The following is a 15487-nucleotide window of genomic DNA, read 5'->3' as shown; positions in this document are numbered from 1 at the left end:
GGCTACGTACTGAAAAATTTTTATTAGAATTTTCCAGAAAATGTGCCCCTCAGAGAATCGTTTCCAAAGCTGAAATTTTCCAGAAAATTACAGTTTTGGGAACGATTTTCTGTGAAAATTTAAATTCCAGCTATCGGAGGGTTCCGAATAAGAGGAATTCCGCCTAATGGAGATACAGTATTACTACATACCTGTATATACTTATACAAGTGATATCTCTGCTAGCTGGAACAATTGGTGCAAAGCACTTCTGGGAATGAGAGATTTCCAGGTAAAGAGATAACTCCCTCATTGCCGGAAAAAAATTCCTCATCCCCGGAATTTTTCAGGTACCCAAAATTTTTTCTCAGAATTTCCAGAAAATGCGCCTGAGTTTCATCTCCCTAACCCCGACAAAAAACTCAACATCCCCAGAATTTTCCGACTATCGGGAAAAATTTATCGAGATTTTTTCCCCAAAATGTGCCCCTTGGGCAATTCTTCCCAAAACCATAGTTTTCTGGAAATTTCCAGTTTTGGGAACAACTTTCCCAAAAAATTAAAATTCTAGCTATCGGAGAGTTCCGGGTTTGAGGGATTCTGGCTAATGGAGATATTACTTATTATAAACTAACAGACAGTTTTTCAGGGTTATGAACTGGAAAAAATTACATGATTTGTCATACTGTATAAGCAAGTCATGGGATTTCTGCAAATTCCAGGAGTTTTCTTTTGGGCAGCTGAATAGACTACGGTACCATACTGTACATATATTCTATCATATAGTGTACTGCTAATATTTAAGTTTAATACCTGTTCAAATCTGTGTAAATAAAAATGAATGGCTCTAAGTATGCACTACAGTATATTCTCAATATGCAGTCAATCTGCCTGATATACAGGTATTACATATACTACTGTAATACATTTCCTTTTGTCTTTTTTCTATCCTATACAGAGTATGTTCAATTACCTTTAAATCTACAACTAATGCACTCTTAATAGATCTTGAATTCTACTTGTTAATAACCGAGGGCATTACATTACTTCTCACCGGTTTAAACTCACCCAATATAGTACAGTACAGTATAGGTTCATATATTAATTAGTCCATATACACAGGCAAATGCAAATGTATTATGGGAGTGGAGGGGACATTTCTCTCAGTAACACTTTTTTGTGTGCATAAATAATATTTAGCAAGCATAGCAATATAGCAAATTTAAAAATTGTTATTATACATTGGAATATAATATAATAATTTGTGTACATGAAACATGAAAAAAACTTACATGGGAAAAACAATTATTTTCAATTAATGACTGGGATGTGCTCATGCTTCAGGATATAATATGATTTTACAGGGTATTACATTTAATTTACAGTATCTAATGTTTACTATACTGAAACAACTTAACATTTTCAAAAATGAAGCAATGATTTCCATCCCAGTCTTACTAAACATATTATATAAAATGGGAAACTTTACAATTCTGAACCATCATGTCCAACTCCAGAGATTGCTGGAGTAACATTTCTTACCCAACTCCAGTCATTCTAGCACCAAAACAGCAACTTGGCAGTGGCCCTTCACACTTATGGGAGGTTTTATATTACTAATCTCTTTTTTATTAAAACAGTAGTTGTCTTCATAACATGTCACCTGCATCTTATACCTTTGTTTAGAATTTTCAAATTCACCATAATTTAAAGATTTTAATAATCTATAGTAGAAATATTAAAGAACTTTCCATCACTTCTAGTTCTTTGGTATTTCTCTCTATTACATTGCTCTCCTAAAATAATAGGTAACTGCTTATATATATATATATATATATATATATATATATATATATATATATATATATATATATATATATATATATATATATATATATATATATATATATATATATATATATTCTTGCTGCATCTTTCAGAGGCAACTTCAGTTGCCTCTGAAGATGTCTTGAATAAAGACAAAGCCAAGGTGCGTTGTTCCCATTTTCCGTGATTTTATCAAGATTTATCTTATCCACGTATATATATATATATATATATATATATATATATATATATATATATATATATATATATATATATATATATATATATATATATATATATATATATATATATAAACTATGGAACTTACAAAATCAAGATAGACCATCTGCAATTGAAACAATGCAGAAGTGAAAGAGTGAATTTGAAACATAAAATATTTGTACACAACTCTGACCCTATTCAACATCAACAATGAAAATATATGTGCCTTCAGTTTCATTAAGGTCTCACCCTACAATATATTATCAGCCACTGGTGATCTGGAAATAACTAATATAAAAAAAGAGAAAGTATAAAAATATAAATAATATTTATATCTCTCCTTTGCCTCCCACGTAGCCTCTAAGTAACGGCAATTCTTCCTCATGCCTCACCTTATCATTACTTGAGCCAATGTTCCAACCTTCATGGCTATATACCCTGACATCTAATTCATTTTTTAAGTAGATGGATACCCCAATATTATCTATAAAAGTTTGACTCAATTCACCTGTATATAAAGATTCTATGCAATGAATCAATTTATATAGTTAATGAAATACCATTTCTGTGTACTAAGATGCATGAATATAACCATGAGGAGAAACATAACATATATGAACACACTGAATCATTAGCAGACAAACACCATAATATGATGATTTGTCAACCAATAACATTAGTCACCCTGTATAGCACAATCATCTGCAGTGGGATAACATTCTCATATATTGCTGCATATAACCTTCAAGTAGCAGTCTCTATACACTCACTATGATCCATCAATACAAGTACTGTGCTGTACTTATCACTAGCACACAGTAATACTGAACTCTCATGACTGAATTCCCTTGCCTGTACAACCAAAATCCTTAAAATCATGTATATACAACTGAGCAACATATACTAATGCAAGTGTCATTAAAGAGCTTTTATGAGTAACAATATAGTAGAATGCTCTACATAATGGAAAATTTAATGGAAGATTAATATACTCATGGTACTGGTAATTATGTGCATATGGCAGCAATGTTAATAGCCATTGATACTAAGGGTGCTGTTTAATTTTTTTTACCCACATTTATAAAACAAACAAATTCAAACTCCTGTTTCAGTAATCAAATACAAGAAAATCAAGAAACCAGTTAAATTTTTTGGTTACCTTGAAATTCCAGATTATCTTATCACTGAGCAGAAAGTACAGTATATTGCTTTTGGAGAAAAACATAAACTTAAATTAACTCCAGCAAAACTAAAAAATAATCAGTATGGTGCAATTAGCCATAATTGTGCCAAATTTAGTTTATTATTCAGATCCTGCCTTCCCATACAGTCAATTACTGTTCATTGGTAACAACACTATTAAAGTACTGTACGCTTGTATTATGCAATGCCAATTATATATGTGTAATTGAATCCGGCGATTTACATTCCATTTCTTCAACTAAAGGTATCAACATACCTGAATTTTCAATTAGGGTTAATGTTAGATTAATATCCAGCTAAGAGTGAATGATAGTGGTATGACCTATACCAGAATATTTTTCATTAAACACTCAAATTATTCAGAAACGTATAGGTAAATTAAAGAAGATATTGTAGTAGTAGTAGGCCCGGGTGGCGTGGGTGTGTTGGGGTGCCTTCCCTGATTTAAAGTGTTATTGGTGGGGATATACTCAGTTTATGGGAGCGAGAATTTCACAGTGTGTCGATGAATGTTGGATGTCACCTTGAGCATCGTCGTCGACGGCTCTTCTCATCCCTTACGGCATTAAACGCAAATATTGCGTGTGTTCACCGGCGATCTTCAAGTAAGCCTGTGAGTGTTTGAATGGTCAGTGACTGGAGTTGCCAAGTGTTAGTGCCAGTGTGTCGATAGGCCTACTTTAGCAGGGGTGGCATTGCGACTCTCGCCCCTATGGAGCCAAGTGCCTCGCGCTTGCGGTCGCCCCCCCCACCCCCCCCCACCTCGAGTAACAGCCACTTCATGTAGTGTCGGCTGACCAAGTGAGTATATATAACTAATATTACATCAGTGAGACCATAGAAATAGTGGTTATCTCTGCCAAGGTTACATAAACAAGTGTTAGGTGTGATAATTCTTGCTCCCAGTGGATTATTCGGATGTGTGGATTGTCGCCCACATGGGGGGTGCCCGACACAACCACGCGCGCGCGTATGCCCTTACTACTCGGACACCGCAGGCCAGGCCGTCACCTCTGTGCCCCATTCTCATAAGATCCAGTTTCTTCGTCCGTATGGGCCCAATAGCAGAGGTCGGAGGCGGAAGTATCTGTCACCCAAGGTGCTGTTCACTATGCCTGGTAACATTCATTGCTGTGTCTGTGCTAACCCGAACCAAAACTGCACAAATTGTGTTTGTGCGAGAAACAACCGACCATGTGTGGATTGCAAGAAGCGAGACCAGTGTCGGAACCCACGTCGCAGGGAGCCGACACAGGTGGCCACAGTGGATATCGCCGGGACCCAACCACCCGATGATATCCGAAATGATAGCAGTGAGTGTACTCAACCCGAAAATGTAGTACTAATAAATGCTGCTCCCTTAGTAGCAGATGTCCACGAGGAGAATGAGAGACAGCCACCTCAGTGGAATGGCATGTCAATGGAAAATGCAGACATATGGGTCAAAGAAACCTATTCAGAAATTGTCATGTGGTCGCCCACTAACTTATTTGAACCACCCAGGTGTGCGGCCACCAAAGAAATGAATCGGGAGATGACTCGCCTCATGACTGATTACACTCAGGACCGCTTCCTCGCCCCTTTAGCTCTTCAAATACTGACAATAATACCACATCTATTTTGTCAGAAGACACACACAAAGACTAAGCACAAAGAAAATGTGGTAGCAATGAAGAGAAGATTGGCAATGTGGCAGACTGGGGCCCTTGATGATCTCCTATGTGAAGCAAGAACACTGCAGGAGAGACTAAAAATTACGGGTGACGGAAAGCAAAACACCGATGATGTGGCAAGAAAATTTGGAAACAAAATGCGTGTGGGAAAAGTGTCTCTGGCGGTAAGATTTCTCACAGAGGAATCCTACGGTGGGGTGATGCCAATAAACAGAGAGACATTAAAACTACTGAAAGAGAAACATCCCCCTGCAAGCGACGAAGAAGGCATCAGGTTCGAGGGTGTCTATACCCCACCAAACGCTGTCCTGTTCGAGAAAATAACAGGAGAGATGGTGTGGAAAAAGGCACTGAAGACTCGAGGAGGAGCCGGCCCTTCAGGTCTGGATGCAAACGGTTGGAGAGTCATCCTCAGCACAAACAAGTTTGGCCCTGTAGCAAGCGATCTCTGCACTGCCATTGCCGCCCTTGCAAGAAAGCTTGCATCCTCTTGCTGCCATCACCTCCAGGCCCTGACGGCCTGCCGCCTTATTCCTCTGGAAAAGAAACCAGGATGTAGGCCTATAGGGGTGGGGGAAGTGCTGAGGCGGATCATCGGAAAATGCATAATGAAGGTGGTAAAGGATGATGTCAGGGCAGCAGCAGGGAACCTACAAGTGTGTGCTGGCCACCAGGCTAGCGGGCAGGCCGCCATTCACGCCATGAGATTGATATTTGAGCAGCGTGATTGTGAGGCCGTTCTCCTGGTGGATGCTTCAAACGCATTCAACATACTTAACCGCAAGGCTGCACTGCACAACATCAAGATCAAGTGTCCAAGCTTTGCAATGTATGTGAAAATTCGTATAGGAATCCATCAGACCTCTATATAGTAAACAACAAGGCTCTAAGAGGTGATACCATCTTACAGTCAACCGAGGGAACAACACAGGGGGACCCTATTGCAATGGCAATGTATGCAATTGGCCTATCAGTGCTCCAACAAGAAATAAAATTTGAAACAACTGGGGTCAAACAAGTGGCATATGCTGATGACCTTACAGGAGCAGGAAAAGTGGAGGGAATCAAAAAGTGGTGGGACTTGGTAACATCGCGAGGTCCACAAATAGGGTACCACCCAAACGCCAGCAAGTCCTTCCTCATCGTGAAGCCAGAACATTATGAACAGACAATGGAGGTTTTTGGCGGAAGTGAGGTCAAAATAACTAAGGACAGCCAAAGACATCTAGGCGCAGTAATTGGCACTGCGGACTTCAAGACCGAGTACGTAGCGGGAAAGGTGAATAAGTGGGTTAGTGAAATCCAAGCTCTGTCTGAGATTGCTAACACAGAGCCACATGCGGCCTTTGCTGCATTCACCCATGGAGTCAATCATCGTTGGAACTACCTGATGCGTACTATCACTGATATCAGACCCCTCCTCCACCCTCTGGAAGAAGTTATCAGTGTCAATTTCATTCCTAAATTAGTGAAACACCCTGACTTAATCCCAGCAGAAAGAGCACTTCTTGCACTTCCATCAAGACTGGGAGGGATGGGACTAACAAATCCAGAGGAGATTGCTGCCACTGAACATCAAAATTCACTTAAGCTCACGGCAGCCCTCACGGACCACATAATAGCCCAGAATGCAACAGGGAAAGTGGATACCAGTGAGGTAAATAAGATTCGTAGGTCCATTACGACAGATCGACAGCACTGCCAAAATGATAAGTTGCAGCAACTGTTGCTGCAGGTACCAGAAAGTGTGAAAAAAAAGTAGCTATAGCGCAGGAGGTGGGCGCCTCGAACTGGTTAACTACGTTACTGATAAGGGCAAATGGTTTCAGTCTTAATAAACAAGAATTTACAGATGCCATTGCTCAAAGGTACGGTCAGCCAGTAGAAGGTTTGCCCTCCCAATGCGTGTGTGGCTCTTCCTATGATGGTGATCACGCCATGGTGTGCAAGAAAGGGGGCTTCATATGCATGAGGCATGACGAGGTAAGGGACCTCACAGCAAATATGTTGAAGGAAATCTGCCGGGATGTCATGGTAGAACCGACCCTCCTTCCATTGGATGGTGAGATCTTCCAACACAGGACTTAAAACACATCTAACGAAGCCTGTGTGGACGTCAGTGCTCAAGGATTCTGGACGCAGGGACAGCGAGCATTCTTCGACATCAGGATTTTTTATCCCATGGCCGCATGTCACCGTAACTTAGCTCTCGATGCTACGAGGAACGAGAACGACAAGATAAGGGCATACGGGGAAAGAATTCAGAATGTTGATCAATGCAGCTTCACTCCTCTGGTGGGATGGGACCAAGTGCAAGATGCTTCTACGCCAGACTTGCGGAGGTGCTATCAGATCAGAAGCAGCAGCCCAGAAGTTATGTTACAGCCTGGATGAGATGTTGACTGTCCTTCTCTCTCCTTAGGTCTGCTTTGCTCTGCCTCAGGGGAAAGAGAGCATCGGCCCCAAAGCCAGCAACAGTTGCAGATATTGACTATGAGGCAACAGTCACTGAATGCCGCATAGATCTGTGGCTCAACTAACTCAACACAGTTAGGATAGCTACTTATATATTAGGATATTTAATATTATGGTAATAAAATGGTGGCAAATGTATGGCTATTGGGAGAGGCTGGAGGCCATTTAAAAAAAAAAGTAGTAGTAGTAGTAGTAGTACAGGTTGTACCTCTCTAGTCCGGCAACCTCAGGACCTGACCGGTGCCGGACCATGGAAATTGCTGGACCATGGAAATTCACCCTTTTCCTGGATAGATAGTGACTTGTGCTTATGCTTGGAAGCACTAGCACCACTTTCTCTGCATCATGGTCTCTTTGAAGACATATTGAAGGGTTAAATGTCGTATAGTAGCTTCTCAAATTTCGTGAGTTTTTAATTCTCAACGTATTTTATTGGAACACACAAAAAAATAAAATAAGTAAAAATTTTGACGGCGGAAACTTGAATTTCGATGGGTTTGAACGGCCCGCCAACATGCAGATGACGTGCATAAACGTGTAAACAGTGTCATTCTTATGTACAAAAGATTCATTATTGTATATTACTGAATGTCTTTTTTATTGAATTAATGTTTATGTGTGCAAAATGAGCAATACAATTAATTAATAATACGTAGAATATTAAAACACACGAGGAAATGACACAGCATTGTTTTCGTTGATTACAAAACCAGTGACTGAGTGGTTCTACATATAAAACTGAAGAAAATAAGACCTTGGTTGTAGCTGTAGTAAAATTAATATGGTTGTTTTAAGTAATGTTATTTAATGTTAATAAATGGAACAATAGAAGTAGCTAAGGATAATGGTAAAGAAAAAAGAGAGATCGCATATGTAAGTGCGCACACGTGAAAACATATCGTCATTACTTTACATAAGAATATGAAAGCAACACTTATTTACTGTTCATATATATTTTAATTAATGTTTATGAATTTGTTTTTATTGAATTAATGTTTGTGTGTGCAAAATTAACAAAACAATTTATTAATAATACGTGGAATATTAAAGGAGACAAGATGGCTGCCGACATTGTTTATGTTAAAGCTTACAAAACCAGTGACTGATTGGTTCTACATATAAAACTGAAGAAAATAAGACCCTGATTGTAGCTGTAGTAAAATTAATGTAAAAAAATTAATATGGTTGTTTGAAGTACCTGTAATGCTATTTAATGTTAATAAATGGAACAATATAAGTAGCTAACCATTAATGGTAAAAAAAAAGTGAGACTGCGCGTATGTAAGTGCGCACATGTGAAAACATATCATCATTACTCTACATAAGAATATGAAAGCAACACTTATTTACTGCTCATATATATTGAAGGGTTAAATGTTGTACTCTGTATAGACAAGCAGAGAGAGAGAGCAGCCGAACTGCCGGATGTAAGCAAACCTTAATTTCCCGCGGCTTTTTTTTTTTGGGATTAGCCCACCTGGGCATAGGTCACTGACCCACATTGGGGCCTGAGGAGCAAAAATTTAATAATCCTGTAATAATAATAATAATTTAGATAAGTAAAAAAAAAAAAAAAAAAAAAAAAAGAGCTGCCTATCTACCAATTGGACAAACTAAAATAGTTCCGGACCACAGAATGCCGGACTAGAGAGGTACAACCTGTAGTAGTAGTAATAAGTAAGTAAGTAAGTAAGTAAGTAAGTAAGTAAGTAAGTAAGTAAGTAAGTAAGTAAGTAAGTAAGTAAGTGAGTGAGTGAGTGAGTGAGTGAGTGAGTGAGTGAGTGAGTGAGTGAGTGAGTGAGTGAGTGAGTGAGTGAGTGAGTGAGTGAGTGAGCGAGCAAGCTAGGTGTTGAAGTACCAATTTTATGATCGGAGTGATAATAAAAGTATTAGGCAAGGAGTAATAGCACCAACACTAAGCTGGATGTGGTAGCAGAAGTAGTAAGTTAGGTGTGGAAGTAGCATTACAAATCTAGGTGAAGGAGTGGCAGTGCCTTGTTCATTCAGGTAGCAATATTATTGATTAAGCTGCCAGAGATAATGATAATATTTCTTTGATGATTATTAAAATTTAAACTGTTTGTGGCATAGAAGAATACTCTATTTAAATACTGGAAAGTGGATACAGTACTTCATTTGATAGACCCATTTCATGACCCCCCCTCCCTCTACTGTTTTTAGCCTATACAAGTCTATTATGATGAGTAGTTTTAGGGGAAGGGCACATTACTGATAATTGACACTGGGGTGTTGCCTGAAGTGACAAAGATAAACCAAATTTACACTCGCTCCAAAAAATATCTTCACGGAGGGGTTGTCAAAATCCTCCGTCCATTGTATCATATTGTCTCTCAATAAATCGTAGATACTTTCTGGAACAAGGGTACATTTTAATGTCTTACTGTGGAAGAGGAATACCATCGCAGAACACTCCTGTTATGGTACTTAAGAAAAAAGAACTGATAAGTGAAAAGAAGGTTTGCTCTCGAGTTTTTGCTTGTTGCCTACTTTGAATTCTCCAGTGGAACAAATAAATATAGTTTTACCATCAACAGCAAGAACTCTGAATACCGGATACTGTACTCTGATTGGGAACTTTTTTCTTTTTGTCTAATACAGGGTATCTATAGAGCAATGTTAATGGACATTTACTGCTGCTCCCATACACACATACAGTCTCTCCTCGACTTACGATGGGGTACCGTCCCAACAACCAGGTCGTAAGTCAAATTGGTCGTAAGTAGAAAAGGCGAAAATAATACATAGAAATTCTAAAATGGGTGTCTCATTTTCTTCTCAGCACCAAGAGAACTCTCACTTTTATGCTTGCCAGCCATTTTAAAGGGAATTACCCAAAAAAATTTTGTCAGTACACAGCGCGATCACTAACGTCGAGACTCAAAAATACGTAATGTGAAAAATATTTTATACGACCATGGCCGTCGTATGTCCGGGTTGTCGTAAGTCGAGGAGAGACTGTATAGGGTTTGCTGTATGGGAAGGAAACCATGAGCTGACTGATGTTTTTTTTTCTTGTTATATATAAGGTCCATTAATAATTTATGCAAATATGCAATAAAATAAAAATTACCGGGTAACAGTTTTTAAGCAATTTCTCTGCTAGTTATGAAGTACTGTACAGTAAAATACCCCACAACCAGATTGATAGATTCCCAGTCTGGTTAAGAGAGAATTCCTGTTACTCATAAATGTTCCTCTACCAGGAAAATATGATTCACTAAATCATATATTTCCCGAATACTCATGCAATTTTCCATATATTTATTATGCAACCACCCAAAAGTAAACCCAACAGACAGTAAAATGAAGAAAAAAGTAAGTTAATGAAAAATAAGAACGTGGTAGAATACGTCCCCTGCACGATACTTTCAACTGTACTGTACTGTACTTTCATATTATATAGGCATACCTTTTGTACAGTTGGAGTGGAATGGAAGATAAATTCTTTACGTATAGTAAAGGGTTGAACTTACTATTAGTGGCTATAAGAGTCCATTAACATGGCAAAAATTTGAACATCATTAATGTTAACAGTGCATATTGGCAGACACACCTCTGGGCCCTGATGCACAAATGTCTGACGTACAGGAAGTCTAACACGATAGCTCACTTAGCTCAAAATCTTAAGTGAGGGTTAAGCAAAAACTTAAGTTCGCATGCTGAAACCGAACTTACGATTATTGTAGCCAAGACTGTATGAAGAGCTGATACAGTCGACCCTCGTTAATTCGGACCCCTTTAATCCGGATTTCAGATAATTCGGACAAAATCTGAACGAACTTTTTTTTTTTTTTTTTTAGGAATATTACCTACGCGGACCTTAAGCTAAAATGCTGGTCCACCCACTGCTGGGATAAAACACCAGCATCTTTTTGGTTAAATGTAACATCTCCACCACTAGTGTGGTGGGGGGATGCAACTTTTAGCTTCAGAAATGAAATATATTTACCATTTACTGCCAGTAAACAATGGAAACGAAAAATATGTACCAATTAGTAATGAAAAGTTGTGCAGTTCCTTCAGCAAATGAAGCTCACCAACTTAGAAAAGGCTAAATTACCTTACAACGTGTTTTCAGTAGTCTATGTTGAAGTTCTTAGCATAGGCTAACTTATCATATCATATACGGTATCACAGTACTCATTGATCTACAAAAAATACCTAGTAATAAAAACCTTTTCGATATTTCACACGTAATATAATACCCGGTAATCTACTTCAACCTCCTATTGTTTACAATGACGCATGACGCACCACCAGCTGTTGAGTATCAATCAGCTAGACGGTACACGTGTTTTTAGAATCGTTTTCAGTTAAAAAACTGTTACATCACACGTATATTTTACCTAAACTGCGCCTGAATGATTATATTCTCGGAAATAAATAGTAGTTTTGCTGAAACGTGATGTATTTCAATGTAAAATAGGATAAAATACATGACGAAAGCAAAAGACTTTACCTAAGCTTTCGATGTTCTTGAGATGTTATTCGTTTTTTTACTAGTTTTCGGTTAAGATACTGTTATATTACAATGATATTCTATTCATAGTGTGCTTGATATAATACATTCACGGAAATGTAATATTTTTGCTGAAATTACATAGGTATTACAGTGGAAAGTGCGATAAAATCGTGACGAAAACAATGACTTTCGCTTTCGTTCATTCAAAAGATGTTACCGTAATCGCTTTTCGATTGGTTTTCAGTTAAAAAACGTTGTATTACAATAATATTCTATCCTAATTGACTTGAATAAATACTACTATACCATATTTCTGAATATTTTCATTAAAATCCATCCAAATCATTTTCCTTGTCATTGTCTGCAGCACCAAACAGCTTCTCCCAGTCCTCTCCTTGAACAGGGCTAGAGGGTACGTGTTTTTCGAATCGTTTTCAGTTAAAAAACTGTTACATCACACGTATATTTTACCTAAACTGCGCCTGAATGAATATATTCTCGGAAATAAATAGTAGATCTGCTGAAAAGTGATGTATTTCAATGTTAAATAGGATAAAATGCATGACAAAAACAAAAGACTTTACCTAAGCTTTCGATGTTCTTGAGATGCTATTCGTTTTTTTACTAGTTTTCGGTTAAAATACTGTTATATTACAATGATATTCTATTCATACTGTGCTTGATATAATACATTCACGGAAATGTAATATTTTTGCTGAAATTACTTACATATTACAGTGGAAAGTGGGATAAAATCGTGACGAAAACAATGACTTTGAAATATAATGCGATATTAACCCCTAAATCGGTTAATTCGGACAATCGGCTAAAACGGACACCCTCCCACCCTATTCGTCCGAATTAACGAGGGTCGACTGTACTATTGTGGTGGTTGTGTGCAGCCATGGTGGTCTTAGTAGTTACGGGCCCCCTCAACCACCACTGCGGACTGTAGGTGTGCAGCAGAGAGTTCAGGTGCTGGTGCAGGATGAGGTGAGCACCAGAAAGCTCAGAGCTGGCGACACAGGTACACCACCCCGCACAGACATCTGGCCTCTCGAGTCCGTCTTGTCGAGCAAACCTACCCACCTGCACTGTGGAGACAAGTCCCCGCCTAGCCTGTTATGATTCATATAATTAACTGAACATAGCTGTTCTCACTTTTAGTGAAGTTTATGTGTCCTGTACTTTCCGTTTTTAACTTGTCATTTAAGTGTTTTAAATTAATAAAGTGTCCTGTACAAGAAAACCTATTTCCCGCCAGTCATTTATATCTAGTGGGAAAAATCCCACACTATGAAGCAATAGCACTACACTGGAAATGCACATGGAAAACCACATTCACCACAATGCTACAACCCAAAAATTTTAGCTGCGAATCAACAAAGTCATAACTGAAGTTTATTTATCCCTTTATTTTCCAAAATCTTTAATTACCTTCTCTGTTCTATTCTGTAATTATATTTATTATTTCTTTTCTACTTTCAATCAATCATATTCTGTTCTTTATTAATCTTTCTTTAATTATTTTTCTTACCTTCTTTCTTCGTACTGTACTTAGAGAAGGCGTGTGGTGTGTGTGAGGGGAAACCGTTACCCTCCCAACTTTGTGTAAACAAAAGAAGTTGGGGGAGGTACGAAGCTCCAATCATATAAATTTTAGTTAAAAAGAAAAACAATGAAATATGAGGGGTTTTTTTTTAGATTAAAATTTAAAATACCTTTCCAGTGTATTAAATGATCAAAATTCATAAAACACAGCATGCTACGCTAAAAGCAGTGTTGCCCAAGTGAACACAGGGCCAGTTTGCTCACTTAAGACAATTCTGGAGTGGATTTTAGTTAAGTTTCCAAGATCCCACACTCTAGTGCACTTAACTTGCATTGTGCATATCGTCTTAGCTAAGACAGATGACTTAAGTGTGCCAGCAGAGAGTTAAGTAACTTAAATATGTTAGTGCATCCAGGCCCGATCTTTTTTTTTTTTTTACTTTTTCTATATTATATATTTTCTCACCTTTCTTATCCAAAGACTTGGTTGGCTCTCTGGGCATGGGTCAACAGTATTTTACGCAATGAAAATATAAAAAAAACAACAGTTAAAATGAAACAGTGTCATTTTATGCTCTCACAACATCTGAAGACAACCGACAGTAAACAAGTTCTGCAAGTGCATGTAACCAGATGGGGTGTTGGTTTCCCTATAAAAATTAAATGGGTACACATCTTACAGACTCCCATTTGCCTAGGTAGAGTTCTGGTATTGTCCTGAGTTTTGGGATCCACTTTCTCCTCCTCAGAAGATTATTTCATTTATTTGGCACCCAAAAGGATCCCCAGGAAAGTGGAATAGTGGATAAAGTTCTAGAAGTGTCAAAGAAAGTGGCCATTGATATGAACCATATCAGTCATAAAAATTAGTGTCCCATTTTTCTGACCAATCATCAAATCCAAGTAACAGGAACACCACTTTTAATATTTAATTTGGCAAAAGCCACAAGATTTTCAGCAGAAAGGGACCCCTCATACCCATGGGGTTAAGCCTGGTACAAAAGTTACCTTGAAAATCCACACATGTAACTTTATATATCAGGATAATGGCATGAGACCATGTCTCTACCTACCCCCTCACACAATTTCAGAAAGGGAAGCTGGATATGATAACGACCAAGCTGATGCAGAAAGGAGAAACTAAACCCTTTTGGCCAGAAAAAGAAAAGACTAGTGGAGAATTTTTTTAGTAAATACTCCAACTTTGAGTTCATTTACGACATTCAGGAGAAAGCAGAACACATACATATGATCCCATCTCTTCTAATCCATGAAATGGGAATCAATTCCAACTGAGCTCTCAAAGTGGGACTAACAAATAAAAACACCAGTGGAGTAACTCCCATAAAAAGACTCCAAAATAAGAATCCCAATTCAGCGTCTATTCAGACACTATGGTCATTCTTAGACAATCTGCCTATCTTGATATGATGGAGTCGCGATAATTTGCAAAATACAAATTCATGTTCTTAAATTCGCGGGTACCTCTATTACTAAAGTGCAATTTATTTTATCAAAACTCATCGGGACCAATGACGGCTTGGATACCTGGACATGCTTACAAAAAATAAAAATAAAAATAATAATAATAATTAATTAACGTTAGGTCAAAATTCAGTTCAGCAATACTGTACCTTGACTCACTGGGAAGTGGAAAAAAAATCATTACAAAACTAGAAATAAAAAACATAATAAAAAACTATAAAATAAGAAAAATGAAGAGCATGGGTGTGTATGTGTGGGAAAAGTGAATGTGAGTGGATTTATGCTACCAAATAAACCACTCAACCTGGTCGTGCTGAGGGGTGGTGCAGCGTTGACGACCGCTCCGAGACCTGTCGTCTGTAGCACCAGTTTCGAGGTATTGCCGAATCCATCGTGCAGCGGTGTTCCTGTGGACACCAACCCGCCAGCTAATATCTGTGACGCCGAACCCTTCGTTTTGAAGGGCAATAATAGCTCCTCGTGTTCCCTCTGAGCTTTCCATGTCGTCTGGCATGTGTAGATCTCTAATGCTTCATATTGTCTCCGTTTTATACCCACGTTCACCGAGACCGAACCCTCGTGCATCATT

The sequence above is a fragment of the Homarus americanus genome, unplaced genomic scaffold (assembly GCF_018991925.1).
Source record: "Homarus americanus isolate GMGI-L3 unplaced genomic scaffold, GMGI_Hamer_2.0 scaffold32583, whole genome shotgun sequence".
NCBI classification, from domain to species: Eukaryota; Metazoa; Arthropoda; class Malacostraca; order Decapoda; family Nephropidae; genus Homarus; species Homarus americanus.
Note: the sequence above shows the minus strand (reverse complement) of the source record.